The sequence below is a fragment of the Pan paniscus genome, chromosome X (genome assembly GCF_029289425.2).
Source record: "Pan paniscus chromosome X, NHGRI_mPanPan1-v2.0_pri, whole genome shotgun sequence".
Classification (NCBI taxonomy): domain Eukaryota; kingdom Metazoa; phylum Chordata; class Mammalia; order Primates; family Hominidae; genus Pan; species Pan paniscus.
The window spans coordinates 104,313,048-104,329,262 of record NC_073272.2 but is presented as its reverse complement, the minus strand read 5'-3'; positions in this window follow the sequence as shown (position 1 = coordinate 104,329,262).

Genomic DNA, 16,215 nt, shown 5'->3' with positions numbered 1-16,215 from the left:
TACCTCTGTAACAAACCTGCACATTCTGCGCATGTATCGCGGAACTTAGGGTATAATAAAAAATTTTAAAAAAACAGATTTACAAGCAAATAGACAAAAATTATTTGTTGTAATCACTGTGATATTTTTGCTAAGTTCTAGATACTCAGTTTCTTTGCCAGAAATTTACAAGTTGTCATATTAATTGTTTTCAGAAGAGATACAATGCAATTGGTGAACAGAATGCATAAGAATTGGAGACAAGTTAATTGGGAAACTTGGGACCTTGTTAAAATAAGTTTGTGTTGTAATTTCACTTTGATTTTTTACCAGAAAACTTTTGGACTGATACATTTTACTTATGATTATTTGTCATGGAAATAAATTAAGTAATTGCTTATAAAAAGAAACAGGCTAATAATGGAAACAAAGAAACATATGAGAGTATCACAGTGTCCAAAATTGAGATTAAATATTTTACAAACATTTGCCAGTTATCACATTAGGCATTTTTACATAAGATATCTTATTTAATCACAAAAATGAGTAAGGAGAATATTATTCCTATCTTACAAAGGAGAAAACTGAAATTCAGAGATGCTAAGATATTTGTCTATAGGCATTTAGTGAGTTTCTGGCAGTGCTACAGCTTAAACCCAGAGATTCAAACATTAAGCACAGTATTCTTTTTATTCTACCGCAACTGCTATGAAAATCAGAAATGTTGTACTGAGTTAGACCAGCTCTCAATGCTGGTGCTGAGGTCACAATGTAGCATGGAGGCAAGGCTCAAAACCTGCTGCTCTAGGATGAGAATTAGCCCAGGGCTCAAGAGTCAGAAGGCAAAGCTGAATCAGCAGTTGAGACAAGATAATAAATTAAATCAAGCAAGCACACACAGGTCTAAAGGTACAAAGAACAAAGTGTGACAGGCTAGACCAAGCAAAATATGGGAACCAAAAAAGCCTAAATCCTAGAGAGTAAGGCAAATACACAGGAGTCTAGAAACTCACATAAACCAAATGGCTGGGCTCAGTACTCAGGAGAGCAGATACATGATACCAATAACAACGGATGTTTAAAACCAGTGAAACCCATTTCCTGGCCAGGTAACTTCTTATAAACTTTAACAACGATAAGAGACAGTTGTGGAAAGAGTCTAATAGGTATCTCTCCCTGATATTGATCTCAAATGACAGATTGAAAATTTTAAAGCACATTCCATTTTTCATATCTAATACCAGTCAAACTTTTCTTTATCTAGAGAACACAGGGTGGAAAACTGATCATATATTTAAGATTTCTATTGGTTGCATAAAGACCACTTTAGGAAAGATTTAAAAACACACGTTTATGGGAAATTTTGCAGGATTAAAAAAAAACCCTCATATTTATACTTAGAGATGAATAGGCAAAAAGCATTTCAAGATAATATGGACAAAATCAGCCCTCAACAAGAGGCACTTGTTTCTACAGGAATAATAGCCAAAAGCCTTCAGCTCATTGTATTGAGAACATAACATCACACAAACAGTGTAAATCACAAAGCATTTTTACCGCATAATGTTATCATATGGAAGCACATTTTGCTAAGGTAAATATAATCAATGGGTACACTTCATTTCTCCTTTAAGCACACATGTTATAGGGACAACGTGTACTAGGAGAGTGTTGGCTACCTCTCCAGGGATGTGCTGATCAATGAATCTCAACAGAACTAGATCTACCCATTTCTTAGAGTCATTTCTTTGAAGTACAGTTGCTAAAATAAAAGTACCTTATCTTTTCATCCATATGATAATCAAAGAAACCTCCCATCCTCCCATGATATAAAAAAAATTGGTTAGGGTAGATAGGCCAACCTAACCAAATGCTTTTCCGGACAGTTTCTGATTCAGGATAGTTTGTCTTAACAATTGTTTGACATTACAATGAGTATATTAGGATATAAACCCATCATAAGTCAAGGAGCTCCTTATGACTTAGGATGGGGTTACAGCTTCTACTGAATGTGTATTGCTTTCCCACCATCATAAAGTGAAAAAGTCATAAATTGAACCATCATAAGTTGGGAACTATCTGCTGTGTTGTAGTATTAAACACATTTTTGACTTTATATTTTCAATTTACGATTGGTTTATCTGGACGTAATCCTATTGTAAATTGAGAAGCATCTGTATATGTTGGAACCACATTGTTTTGCCTTTGTTTAGGATACGGCACTCTAAATGCTATCTGCTCACCAAGGCCTTTCATTCCATGAAGGCTATTGGCTCTGTGCATGCTCAAACTGTCTTTTCCACATGCAAGCCAGCTTGGGCTCTTGAGTTAATACAGTAACAACAACAACAATAAACATGACAGATACTATTCATTGAACACTTACTATATGCCAGGCATTGTGCTATGTACTTTATCTCATAGAAATATAGGAAGTATCCCTGCTCCTCTATTGTACTCTGGATCCCATTCCCTCCTGTTTTCTCTTCTTTAATTTCTCCTTTTCTAGTGTATTGTCTCTATTGCAATATAAACATCCACTATAACTTTCTATATTATAAAAAATAGATCCTTCCTTGATGACTCATCCAGGCCAGCATTCAATTTTTCTATGCATCTTCATAACCAAGCTTCTCAAAGGAGTCAAATTCAATTGATGTTTCTATGTCCTGATTTTACACAGTTGATTACTCTCTTCTCGAAACACTCTTCTGTCTCAACTGTCATGAAAGGTAGATTTCCTTCCTACCTTCTTTCCATATCTATTCATTTTCTTTACTGATTCCTCACCCTCTGTGGCCCCGAGATTGATCCTGGGCTCTCCTCCCTTCTCTTTCTAAATTATGTTTCTTGGTTATGTCATCCACTATCATAATCTTAAAAATCAGAATACCTACTTCTCCCAAATCTACATTCCTGGATCACAATTCTGTGATCTCCAGACACAGAAAAACTGACTTTTTTTTTTTTTTTTTTTTTTTTTGAGACGGAGTCTCTCTCTGTCGCCCAGGCTGGAGTGCAGTGGCGCGATCTTGGCTCACTGCAAGCTCTGCCTCCCGGGTTCACTCCATTCTCCTGCCTCAGCCTCCCGAGTAGCTGGGACTATAGGCACCCGCCACTGTGCCCGGCTAATTTTTTGTATTTTTAGTAGAGACGGGGTTTCACCGTGGTCTCGATCTCCCGACCTCATGATCCTCCCGCCTCGGCCTCCCAAAGTGCTGGGATTACAGCCGTGAGCCACCGTGCACGGCCAAAACTGTCTAACTATATACTGATATTCCACAGGCATCTCACACTCAACATGTCAAAAAACAAAACTTGTTATTCACTAAACACACGCCCGAATCTATTCCTCCTTCACTTTTCCCCATCTCAATGAATGGCACTACCACAGGACCAGTTGCTCAAGCTTGAAAAATAGGAGTCATCCTTGATCCTTCCTTGTATCTCTATATATATCATCTTTTTATTAATAGTACTAACAGCATTAGTTTCAGTAATAAGAAGAGATAGTCTTTCTTAAACATTAATTAAATGTCAGACACTGTGCTTATTATTTTATCTGTATTCATTTAATCTTCATACCAAGGCTTTGAGGTAGGCACTATTATTGTTCCCATTTTATAGATAAGAAAATTGAAGTACAGAAGGTAAAGTAACTTGCCTGAAGTCATACATCTACTAAATGGTAAAGCATGGGGTTGAATCCAGCTCCAGAGCCCATCCACTGAGCAACTACATTAGGCTGCCTTATTTCTGTTTCATTTCTAGTGTGCCTCTGCACTTAAATTTCTTGGATGGGCAGTGTTGGGGCTCAGAAAACAATACCCCAAAATTAAGGCCTCAGGATCAGCCTCAGATACAAGTTTTTCTTTAACCTTCTGCTATCCTCCTTTCTCACAGTTCCATTCTCCCTCGAGGCTTGCCATAGAAACTAGAATCACCCTTCTTCAAGGCAGGTCATGGAAACCAGAACCCATGTTCCCCCAAGCCAGCCATAAAACCTAAAAATATTACTTTAACTTTCCCTCTGACTTTCTGTGGCAAAACCAGCCATAAAGAAATTATCTGGCCTACCTTGTTTGGCTGTAGCTCATAAGACCCTTCCATTCCAGAGAGGGTCCTGCCCCATGCCCAGAAGGAAGAACTGTGTGCTCAGAGAGGCCAAGAAGAATCTAGACAGACAGGACTTGCTGGGTTTCCCCACTCAACCTATTCATTAGATCATACACTTTTTGTCCAATCATGTTTCTACACAGCTGTCCATACTTTGTTGAACCTAAGCATAAAAATTAAGAGTTCCCCCTGTATCTTTTGGTCTTCATTCTAAAGGATCCCATGTACATACGTTAAATAAATGTATATGTCTTTTCTCCTATTATCTGCTTTTTGCAAGTTGATTTCTTAGTGAAACTTCAGAGCAGCTACCAAGTTACTTAGGGAAACAACCTTCAATGAAAATCTCCCTGTGATGCAATTAACCCTCTAAGATAGGCAATACTACACATATTGAAAGTTAAGTTCAGAAAGGTTAAGTAACTGTTTAGGGTCATAAAGCCATTAAGTGTTGAGCTTAGAACCCAAACCAACTCTTAATGATTCCAGAGCCCCCAAATTTAACCATTGGGCTATACCTCCTCTTTTCTGAGTTTTCTACACTGATTCAAACTGCCTATCATACATTTTTCCATCACAACATTTGACTATCAAATCATAACTAAGCATTTATTGTGCAAAGAAAACTTTGCCTCAGGATCATAAAGTCATTAGCAGTTATTCTCATTTTTTAAAGCCATGCTTCTTTTTAAGTCATTCTGAGAGAGATGAGGTCATTCTAGGAAGGAAGGAAGGACTAATCAAAGACTAAGGAGACTGATGAAAGCATTTTGTCTGAAGGGCTCACTGCGTGCCTTCCTCTATGTACAATTATTGGAGTATTGACTCACTATCAGTAGGGCAGAAACTCAGGAGTTCTTTCTCCAATAATAGAAATAGAAACCTTGCATACATCTAGTCACTTTGGGGTGGTTAATCTAAACTCCTTTTGTAAAATAACCCAGGATAAGGAGTACAGACTATAGTCATGAATTAGAATTACACTGTAGCCCACATAAAAATTAAATCCATGGCTCTGACCAAAGCAAGTTAGGGAAAAGTCACAAGTCATATAGTATCCTCAACAAAGTTATTTTTTTTCTAAGCAGGCCACATGTCAGAGCACTGAAGCATCAGAAGTAGAATTAGAAACAGAATATAAATTAAAGAGGTTCTAGGGAATTGGCTACAGGGAACTGTAAAAATATTATCTTTAAACTTAAATTTTAACTAGCATGGAATGAAATATTTTAGAAGTCTTCCTAAACAGAATTTTTGCCCCAAAAATGTACATATGCTGTGATTGACTCTATGTATTTTATTAAATTATCAAAAACACGTATGATGTCAGTAGAGGAACAAAGGGAAAAGGCTAGGAACCAAAAAAAAAAAAAAAAATGAGGGGGGTGGAATGTGTCCCAGAATGAAACAGAAGGCTATATAAGCAGAGGGTGAAGAAAGCATTAAACAATTAGCTCTGGGAAAAGAAGGGTAAGTTTAAGATTATTCATAAAATTGTGTCCATGGACTTTATCTTATACTATGTCTTAAATCACAGAACTAAACAGTATCAACTTTCACTCTAACAGACACACATTACATGTATAAATGTATTCACATGCATTAAAAAACATAAAAATTATTTTAAAGCAGCATGACTAGGCTCTCAAGCCATTTGTCTCTCATAAAATTTACAAATTATTTTATATCTTCAGAAGGTCATTGGCTTTCACTCAGTGTTTCCTGCCCTGTATCTCCTATGTCATCTACATACTCTTCACCAGAGTTTGTCCAGAGTTAGTTGGTTCTTTGAAGATGGAAGGGTACCACAGTCCAAGGAATTCAGGCACCCTCAAGAAGGTGAAAAAGACAAAGAAACTAATTCTCCCCTAGAGTTTCCAGAAAAGAATGCAGCCCTGCCCACATCTTGTTTTTTTCTCAGTGATACCCATTTTGGACTCCTGGTTTCCAGTGCTGTAAAATAATAAATGTGTGTTGTGTTAACCACCAAGATTGTTGTAATTTGTTACAGCAGCAATAGGAAACAAACATAATCCCCTTTCCCTATCCCAATTATTTGCTTTCTTAGATTTTTCTTTTTTCTCCACTATTGAACTCCTACATCTTCAACAGAGAATACTAGCAACTCCATCTCTCATCTTTGTTATACAAGCACAGGCTGCCAAGACCAAAGAATGTCTTCTTCACATACTGCTCCTTGCTCCGCACTTGCCATTTATTTGCAGCAATTCAAAGATCTGATGAAGTTAATTTGAGGCCTCAAGTGACATCTGTCCCTTTCATTTATACCATCTTCCTACTTTCCTATATTGCTGTCCTCCCCTATTATTGTCCTCTCTTCCTCCTGGGCTGCTTCAGAGGGCATAAGAACCAAAAAGAACTCATTAAGAACATTTCTTGGCTCTCACTTTCTCTGATGTAGAAATAAGGCAAGCGCATTCTTGTATAATGCAGACTGCCACACAAAGGAGCAGAATTTGACACAAAGAAATAGATGTTTCATCTAAATCCATGCCTCCATACAGGTCTACCAGTAGAAAGACAACTGAGGGAGGTTGACAATAGAATCATTGTCAAAAATTCTACTGTCTTTTAATAATCAAAGAAATGGTAGTGGGAATCTAAAGGTCTTCCTCTATGTTAGATTGCTTTGTACAATAAGGTGGCAGGTCTCGTTAAATCAGTCAAATATCCATTGAGTGGCTAAACTGCATGCCTGCAATTTTGCTCATCTCTAAGATGATAAAATATAAGTATGGTTATAGTCCCTTTCCCAAGGGAGTTTCAAATCCTGTTAGGGAAACAAAATCAATAAATACTAAATATTCAGAAACTAATTCAATGCAATAAATCATCAAGAGGCAAATCATATGGTTCTTATTCACAGTGGGGATGTACGATACAGTTCAGAGAAAGGTCAGATTAGTAATGGCCAGAGTAAGTGGAGAAAACTTCTTAAATAGGTATCCAGGTAAGAAAGCCAGTTTTTCTTTGCCATTGACTTGATTCCTTCAGCACAAATACTTTTTGTGAAGGAGGATAAAGATGTCTGCAGAGGTGCATTCCTGGGTCAGTGCTAGCCTATCTGAGTACAGCTCCTCTTTCCCTGTTACTGAGAACAGGGTCCTTACCCCTGGTACCCATGCTCAGAGAGATGGCTAAGATAACTGAATAAAAGAGATGGAACAAATTTAAAAAGGCAGCAGGGAAAAAAACAGAGTCTAAATAAAGAAAAACTAGAAAGACCAAGGAGGAAGGAAGTGACATCCACCGACCTTCAAAATGACAATTACAGACTCTTTGTCAAAGCTCATAGTTGAAAAGAGCTGTAAGAACTAAGCCTAATAACTCCCCAAATGCTGCTTTACTGGCATGAAGACACAGCTGCAGTTTCCTTTCTGTCTCCTGCTCTTGCCTACCAGGAGAGTCTTGGAAAACATTTTCTGGATAGCTGGCAGCAGAGGTCACTGGCATTGGGCCCTGTTCTTCAAACCAGCAATGTTATACCTAAGATAATAATAATGAAAAGAAGCTGAGTCTGATGCTATCCTAAGGAAAGGACTGAAAAAGTGACCACATTGTTGGTGGCAGCTGAAATTTACACAGATCTGGGAGGTATACAACTCTGTGGCACAAAGCACTCGGCATATAGCAGATATTTAACATAAGCTTGTTGGAATGAATGATCAAACGAGTGACTGTACATACAACACAAGCCCGAGAATATGAAGATTTTCTAGTACAATGTATCTAACAATATTCATAAACTTGCTTTCAATGAATGCTCAAAGCTGAGTCCCACAAAAAAAAATCTTTATGCTTCTGGTGTTTGTCTACCTTTTCAGCCCCATCTGATACCACTCTCCTATTTGTTCACCATGCTCCACTGATCTTCTCTGAAGTCCTTAGGCATTCCTTGCTCTTTCCCTTCCCAAGGCAATTGTACATGCATACTGTTTCCTAAAGCAATCCCTTCTCCCCATCCCACCACTGCTGACTAGCTCCTACTCATCCTTGAGGTCCCTGTATAAATACCACTTCCTCAGAAAGGATTTTTCAATCTCCCATATGAGGCCAGCCATAAAAGTATGAATCAGTACATCACTTACAACATTCACGTAATCAAGGAAAACAGTTGCTATTCTGAGAAGTAATCTAGTTCGCTAATAGAATATCCCCAAGTGTCACTGTTATAGTTGAGTGAATAAGCTGAAGAGAACATGGGCCTTGCTCATTTTGCCAATTCTTAATTTTTGTGCCTAGCATAGTCCAGTGACATAAGAAGAAACAATAAAGTCAAACACAGTTGAAAACCAGTCATTCTCTCTTTGCTTTTACTCTACAGTCCAAAAATCAGGCCCTTCCTTCTCTACACATCCTTCCCTCCCTCCCGAGGCAGGACATTTCCCACCACCACACTACTCTCCTCTTCTATATTGTGGCCCCATTCAACACTCAGGAAAATGAATCTGCTGACAGAATGGACACATAACTCAAACCCCATAACACTTAAATAGTGACTATAATTTTGTTTCTGTTCTTCAATCCCTTCTATAGGCAAATGATCCTATGGGCCACCTATTACCAGCTTTCATCTCCAAGTCCCCTCTCCACCTGTATGCCTCTACAAAACAGACTTTACTGGATGTAGTGAGATAAGTGCTGCTGCTCTTGTTAAGGCAGAAAAAAAAAACAGAACAATCTTGTCTTCATTCTTCACTAAGACCCCATCAGGAAGTCCCTGGTAATACTCTCATTGTGGTCATAGTAGGAATGACAGCATGGTCTCCATAAACATCATGACACAGAGTGGCTCTCTTTTTGTTGCATTACAGGGAAGGTCTATGGGTCAGTTGCATTTTTTTCCAAACCCAAGCATAATAATGAGATGGTAATATAGCATTAGTAAGTCCCCATTTTATGTCATTGACAGAAATATAGACACTATCATATTGTAAGCACTAATAGTGTAGGACTCTGTATGCAGACCATCAGCAGGGTTTCCAGGGGTCTAGGATCACAGGCTGGAAACTACTGATAGCATATTTAGTAATTCTGTATTGCTTCTTCAGGGGGTGCTGTTTGATGAGCAGAATGTTTGTCGGTTGAAATGAAATTCAAAGCCCTGTGGTGCATTTCAAGTTTCTCAGCAGGCCATTTGCATTGCCCTTCCTGCCATCATAGTAAACTCTGCATTTTTCCTCCCCAAACTCATTAACCTATGGGAGACAAGAGACATTTCTTATTAGTACAATTGCAGAACTGACAGAAAAGAGGGCCAGAATAGCACCAAGAATATATCTGAGCACAGGGCTCAGGTTCCTGCCACAAACAGCGTTCAGTCTCTCAGTGATCAGATCCTTCACTGCCTGTCTGCTCTTCATTCAAAACTGTAACCAGAGACAGCAGACCTTCAATGAACTTCTAGACAAGGTCATCATTCTTCCCTTACCCAATACCCATTGTGGGACCCAGACACTGCTTCTTCTGAGTCACTTCTGATGATTCACTAAGACCCCATACACTATGTCAGCAGACTTAGATGAAAGTCTATTATCCCTTATTTCTAAAATAACTGCATCAGATGTGTTCTCCATCCACACCTCCCAGACATCTCCCACACTTTGTTCCCTCAATCACCTGGTTCCTCCTTACTCTGCTTTGCAAAAATTTGTCCCTCTTTCAAAAACAGAAAAAAAAGAGGGGGAAAAATCCTCTTTGGCTTGATTCTGCTGCCATTTTAGAGACCAATTACTTTTCTCCTTCCATTCAATACCAAACATTAAAAAAGAAATTATCTCAATGCCTCCATCCTCTCAGCAGCACTTTCCCCTTAATCTCTTATCCTCTGGCTTCCGTAATCACCAAAGCACTGCAATTATTCCTTAATGGGTTACATGTGACCTGCTTTTTTTCACTGTCTTTATTCTTGAACTCTGTAGTTTTACCTGATGTTGATCATCCCCTCTTTCCTGACTCTTCCTTGTTTTTTTGTTTGTTTTGGTCACTATGCAATTTGCGGTTTTTTTTCTGTTACTTTTCTAGGCAGTTATTATTTGTCTCTCTACTGATTCTTTTTCTCACACTTACAGGTAGGTACTATCTAAATTTCTGTCTCCAGTCCTCTGTTGTTTTTGTCTCTAGCATTTTCTCCCTGAGGAGTGGAAAGCTATAATAAAGCCAGAGTGGCAGATTCAAATGCTTGCAAGGCCCAGGCAGATAATGTAAATAAATGTAATATGTAAATATGTAAATGTAAATAAAGAAAAAATGGGTGGGTATAAGATACAATTAGGAATAGTGGATACTGGGTATAAACTACACTCAACACAAATTTCTAAGGGAAGAACTGCTATGCAGCCTCAGACAAATCATGCCATGTGTATGTAAGTTGGCTAAATGTTGCCACCTCTTCCAATTTCTCATCAGAAACCCGAAGTCTGGATTTTTCTGTTAACTCTCCAAATTTTTAAATGTTAGCCACTGATTCAGTTTTTCAGAATGTTGTAGGCTGTATCAGTTAGGACAGGCTAGGTTATGCTGCATTGACACATGACCCTGAGATCTTAGCTTACAACAAAAGTTTTTTTTGTTACGCATATCATCTCCCATCATGGGTAACTTGTGTCTCTGTTCCATATCATGTTCAGTCTGGGGCTCAAGCTGACAGAGCTACTTCTATCTAGAATATTGATGACCTCATGATAGAAGGAAAAGAAAATTTGGTGGATTATACACTTAAATTTTGCCTTAATGCTCATCTCAAAAATAATGCATATTATTTCTGCTCACATTTCTTTTCTTTTCTTTTATTATTATTATACTTTAAGTTTTAGGGTACATGTGCACAATGTGCAGGTTAGTTACATATGTATACATGTGACATGCTGCTGTGCTGCACCCATTAACTTGTCATTTAGCATTAGGTATGTCTCCTAAAGCTATCCCTCCCCCTTCCCCTCACCCCACAACAGTCCCCAGAGTGTGATGTTCCCCTTCCTGTGTCCATGTGCTCTCATTGTTCAATTCCCACCTATGAGTGAGAATATGCGGTGTTTGGTTTTTTGTTCTTGTGATAGTTTACTGAGAATGATGATTTCCAATTTCATCCATGTCCCTACAAAGGACATGAACTCATCATTTTTTATGGCTGCGTAGTATTCCATGGTGTATATGTGCCACATTTTCTTAATCCAGTCTATCATTGTTGGACATTTGTGTTGGTTCCAAGTCTTTGCTATTGTGAATAGTGCTGCAATAAACATATGTGTGCATGTGTCTTTATAGCAGCATGATTTATAGTCCTTTGGGTATATACCCAGTAATGGGATGGCTGGGTCAAATGGTATTTCTAGTTCTAGATCCCTGAGGAATCGCCATAAAAACCCTAGAAGAAAACCTAGGCATTACCATTCAGGACATAGGCATGGGCAAGGACTTCATGTCTAAAACACCAAAAGCAATGGCAACAAAAGACAAAATTGACAAATGGGATCTAATTAAACTAAAGAGCTTCTGCACAGCAAAAGAAACTACCATCAGAGTGAACAGGCAACCTACAAAATGGGAGAAAATTTTCGCAACCTACTCATCTGACAAAGGGCTAATATCCAGAATCTACAATGAACTCAAACAAATTTACAAGAAAAAAAACAAACAACCCCATCAAAAAGTGGGCGAAGGACATGAACAGACACTTCTGAAAAGAAGACATTTATGCAGCCAAAAAACACATGAAAAAATGCTCACCATCACTGGCCATCAGAGAAATGCAAATCAAAACCACAGTGAGATACCATCTCACACCAGTTAGAATGGCAATCATTAAAAAGTCAGGAAACAACAGGTGCTGGAGAGGATGTGGAGAAATAGGAACACTTTTACACTGTTGGTGGGACTGTAAACTAGTTCAACCCTTGTGGAAGTCAGTGTGGCAATTCCTCAGGGATCTAGAACTAGAAATACCATTTGACCCAGCTCACATTTCATTGACCAAAGTAAGCCATCTGGCTAAGGTTGATGTTAAGGGGAAGGCGGAGCAGAGAGAGGCATCAAGTATTTGTGAACAGTAATATAACCCTACTGGCCAAACATAACTATCAGTGGTCCATTACCAGTTTGCAACTTCTCATTTTCAGGTAAAAGTAAACAACTAAGACTCAAAAGATCTGATTTATCATCACCTCTCAGGAACTGTGTGAAGCCCTAGGCAATTTATATCATCTATTGGTCTTATCTGTAAAATGAGGGACCTCAAGTACATGACTTTTAAGATCCCTTTTCAGACCTAATGTCCTGAGTGTGTGAAAAGCTCTGTGAAGGTAGACCACTCTTGATGCTGAACCTCAGAACTGCTCTCACCCAAGTCCCAGTCCTACATTTTCCAAAGATTGCTTCGCATTTCTACTTAAATATCTAACTGCCAGCGTTCAAAAACTAATCCAAACTACTCTTCCCTCCAACATTGATTTTCTTCTGGCCAATATCTCTGGAATCATCTTTACCTCTTTTCTCTCTCCAGTCCCCCATCTCCAGCAAGATTGTCTTCTTACTTTTTCTTATATCTATCCTCTCCTTTCAAGCCTGATAACTATCAAGATTAATCATGCTCCTTATCTACTTGTACTTGAATGGCTGACTTGGCTTGCTAACTTGGCTCTTGCGACTCCTATTCCTAATGTTTTCCAGTTGTCATGTTACCACCTACTGACCTCCATCCACCTAAACCCATAACCTCAACCCTGCTCAAAAGTCTTCAATAACTCCTCACTCCCTTCAGGGGAAAGTCTAAGGTCCTTTGCCTGCCATTCAAGTGGCCTTCCACAACTGACTGTATAAATCTAAGTCTCTTAATTTCCCTGATCTTTAGTGTCCCCATTTATGAAATGGGCATAATAATAGCTTACTCTACCTATGTCAGAGGATTATGATAATATGAAAAAATGGTGATATAAAATCTAAAGGAGGCAAGACAAACTATTGTTTAAGCAACCCACAGTTTCTACCACTGCAAATGCAAATAAATTAATGGAGTTTTATTTGGCCAAAATAAAGTTTCAGGAATGATTTTTCCTAATAAGTAAACATCTAATAATTTGCTTGCAGAGTGAGAGGTTAAACTAAATAACCTGTCTTAAAGGTTCCTTTCAACTCTGAGATTTAACTGTTGCCTCATAACTACTGCTTACATTAGAAAACTAGAGTGAAAATAATTTGTGGAAATGACAGCAATGCCTAGCAGTTAATACCATGAGTTCTGGAATCGGCCAACATTGGTCCAAATCTTGACTTCCCCACTTATTGGCTGTATGAAGTTAGATAATTGAATTAACACATAAGTGCTGTTTTTATTTAAAAATGTTTTGTTCATAGAGAAAAAAAATGGAACAAAACCAAAAGTCCATTTATATTATATAGTTGCTTTAAAAAAAAAAGATACAGAGACCAATGTATTAACATAGAAAAAATCTCCAAGACATATTGTTATGTGAGAGGGAAAACGGATACTATATACTATAGTGGAATCCTATTTTTGTACATATATTTATTTATAGATGGATGGGTAAAGATCTGGAAGGATGCATGACGAAGAGTTAACCGTGATCGTCTGGGGGGTTGAGACTGATGGTGGGCTTGTGGAAAATAGAACATGGATTTTTAATCTTATACATTGCTGTACTAATTAAAATTTTTACAAGTTTGCATTATTGTATATTGAGCATTTTCAAAGGAAAAAACTCTCCTGTCTAAGAGATGTTTTGTTCTCATTTGAAGCCAAGGTCTTACTACTTCCAAATAAAGATAAACCCTATTCCAAAGCATCACCAGAGCCCTGCAGGGGTAGACCTCAAACAGGCCTATCCCACTAAATGATGTTTCCTGCAAAGTGAGCTTCCCCTCACCTATTATTCCCATAAATACTTAAGAATGTGAAAGAGTTGTGGTCATTTATTTGACCTTGGTGAGTAGGTAGATTTGTAGTCAGAGTCTGCAAAATAGTTGGGAAGTAACAGGAAAGGATTAAAATAAAATATAGTAAAAATGGCAAAAGGACCTTCCAGATCCTGACAAAATCCTTATTTCAAGCAAGTGGTGTCACCCACAGCTGCATACCCCCAAGGAAATTTGCAGAAACCTGAGCGCCATGCTTTCACCAGGAAGCATGGTGCCCTATCTGCTGCTATTCATACCATCCCTCTAGTTTCTAATCCTTTGTCATAAAAGAAACATCACCTCAAACTGTATCTGTTGGCATCTTTCTGCCATCTTATCACTATCCTGTTTTGACAAATACACAGAAATACAAGCAGCCAACAGCATTTACAGAGGACTACCCCCGGACCTGGCACTATGCTAACCCCTTTACGTGGATTATCTCAGTTAATCCTCTCAATGGCCACATGCAGAAGGTAATATCATTTTACTACCAACTTCTTTGCTGTTCTCTATCCCTCAGGTATACCATTCTCAGGAAACTATCCCCAACCTCAGCAGCAGCAGCCAACAAAACCCCAAATAAGCTGCTTCTTTTACTGCAGTGACCAGAGAACAATGTCTTCAAGAATGCTGTAAAGCCAGCCCCATGGCAAGTGTTGTACCACAAAGGAGGGGGAAGCCATTCCATGCCTTTTTCAAAATTCTCTTCATTCCAGCTTTCTCAGTAAGGTAATCTGATTCATGAATTCCAGATTTAAATGGTTGCTTAGAAACTGACAGGTTTTCAGTCTACTGTATGGGGCAAAGAGAACCAACCTGCTGTCCCTACACAAGGAAGTAGTTTTTCCCGTTGACCTCTGTCAGAAGAGTGGCAGACGACCTAATAGCAGCCAGTGCAGAAGCCATCCCTTTCTGAACTGAGGAAACTCTTGAAACTGTTTCCAAATGCAATTGCATCAGGAACTAAGTCTGGCCTATATATACTCAGCTGTAAGTAGCTTTGATACAACAAAGGGCACCTGCTTCAGAGAAATAAGACACATTCAGATAGTTGTGTATCACCTTAAAGCTTAAACAGAATTCCCACCCAGAATGTCCTTCTTTCTCTTGTCCATCTAAACTGCAAACTTTTACAAGGCCCAGGTGTACTCTCAAAGGCTGAAAAATGTAATGAAATAGTTCTCAAACCTGGTGGCATATTAGAATCTCCTGGGGAGCTTTTAAAAGCTGCCAATGTTTAGTCCTCATCCCAGATCAATTGAACCAGAATCTCTGCAGAGTTGGGCCTGGCTATCACTATTTTTTAAAAACTCCCTGGTGATTCTCATATGCAGCCAGGGTTGAGAATGACTAGTGTGGCTATTAAGAGCAAAGGCCTCTAGGTTCAAAAAGATTTGAACTAGAGTCTCTGTTTCAACAGTTTCTAGCTGTGTGACTTCTAGTAAATTAACCTCTTGGAGTCTTGGCTTCATCTGGAAAATGAGTGTAATAGTACCTATCACATAGGGTTATTTTGAGGGTTGAAGGACATAATTCATGTTCTATGCCTAGCACATAGTAAGTATGCAGTAAATGTTAACTGTTGTGATTATTATTTATTATCAACAGCAATTATGGAAAACCTTTGATAACTACTCCCAGGCTAGGATTGCACAGTTTTCAGTGCTATAAGAACTTTAGAGATCATTTTATTCAGTGCAGAGAGGTGACATGACACATATTTCAGAAAAACAAACATTTACCAAGCCCAGGACAGTTTTAATTCTGATTCCAAGTCCAGTACTCTTTCCACTACACTCATTTCATTTAAATAAATGTACTGAACACTATGTGTCCAATTCTAAGGTAGGTTCTTGGGACAGAAAGATAAATTACTATCAAATTGCCCCTACCCTTGAAGGTCTCAGTCTGGTAGAGGAATCCAATGTGTAAGTGAATAATTACAGTGAATAATAAACCCATTTATACCTGAGGTTGCAATTTAATTTTTCAATCAGACCGTGGTGATGACCTTGAGCAGTAGGATATAAATAATTCCCACATGCTTAGCGTTCCAATAATGGAACACTAGGCATTAACATGTGCTTTTATACTCTCAGTGAGTCTAAGATCCTATGGGCTTATGAGAGGTAATGTGATTAACTCTGGGTGGGCTGATGACGATTGCACTGAATAGGCAATGAC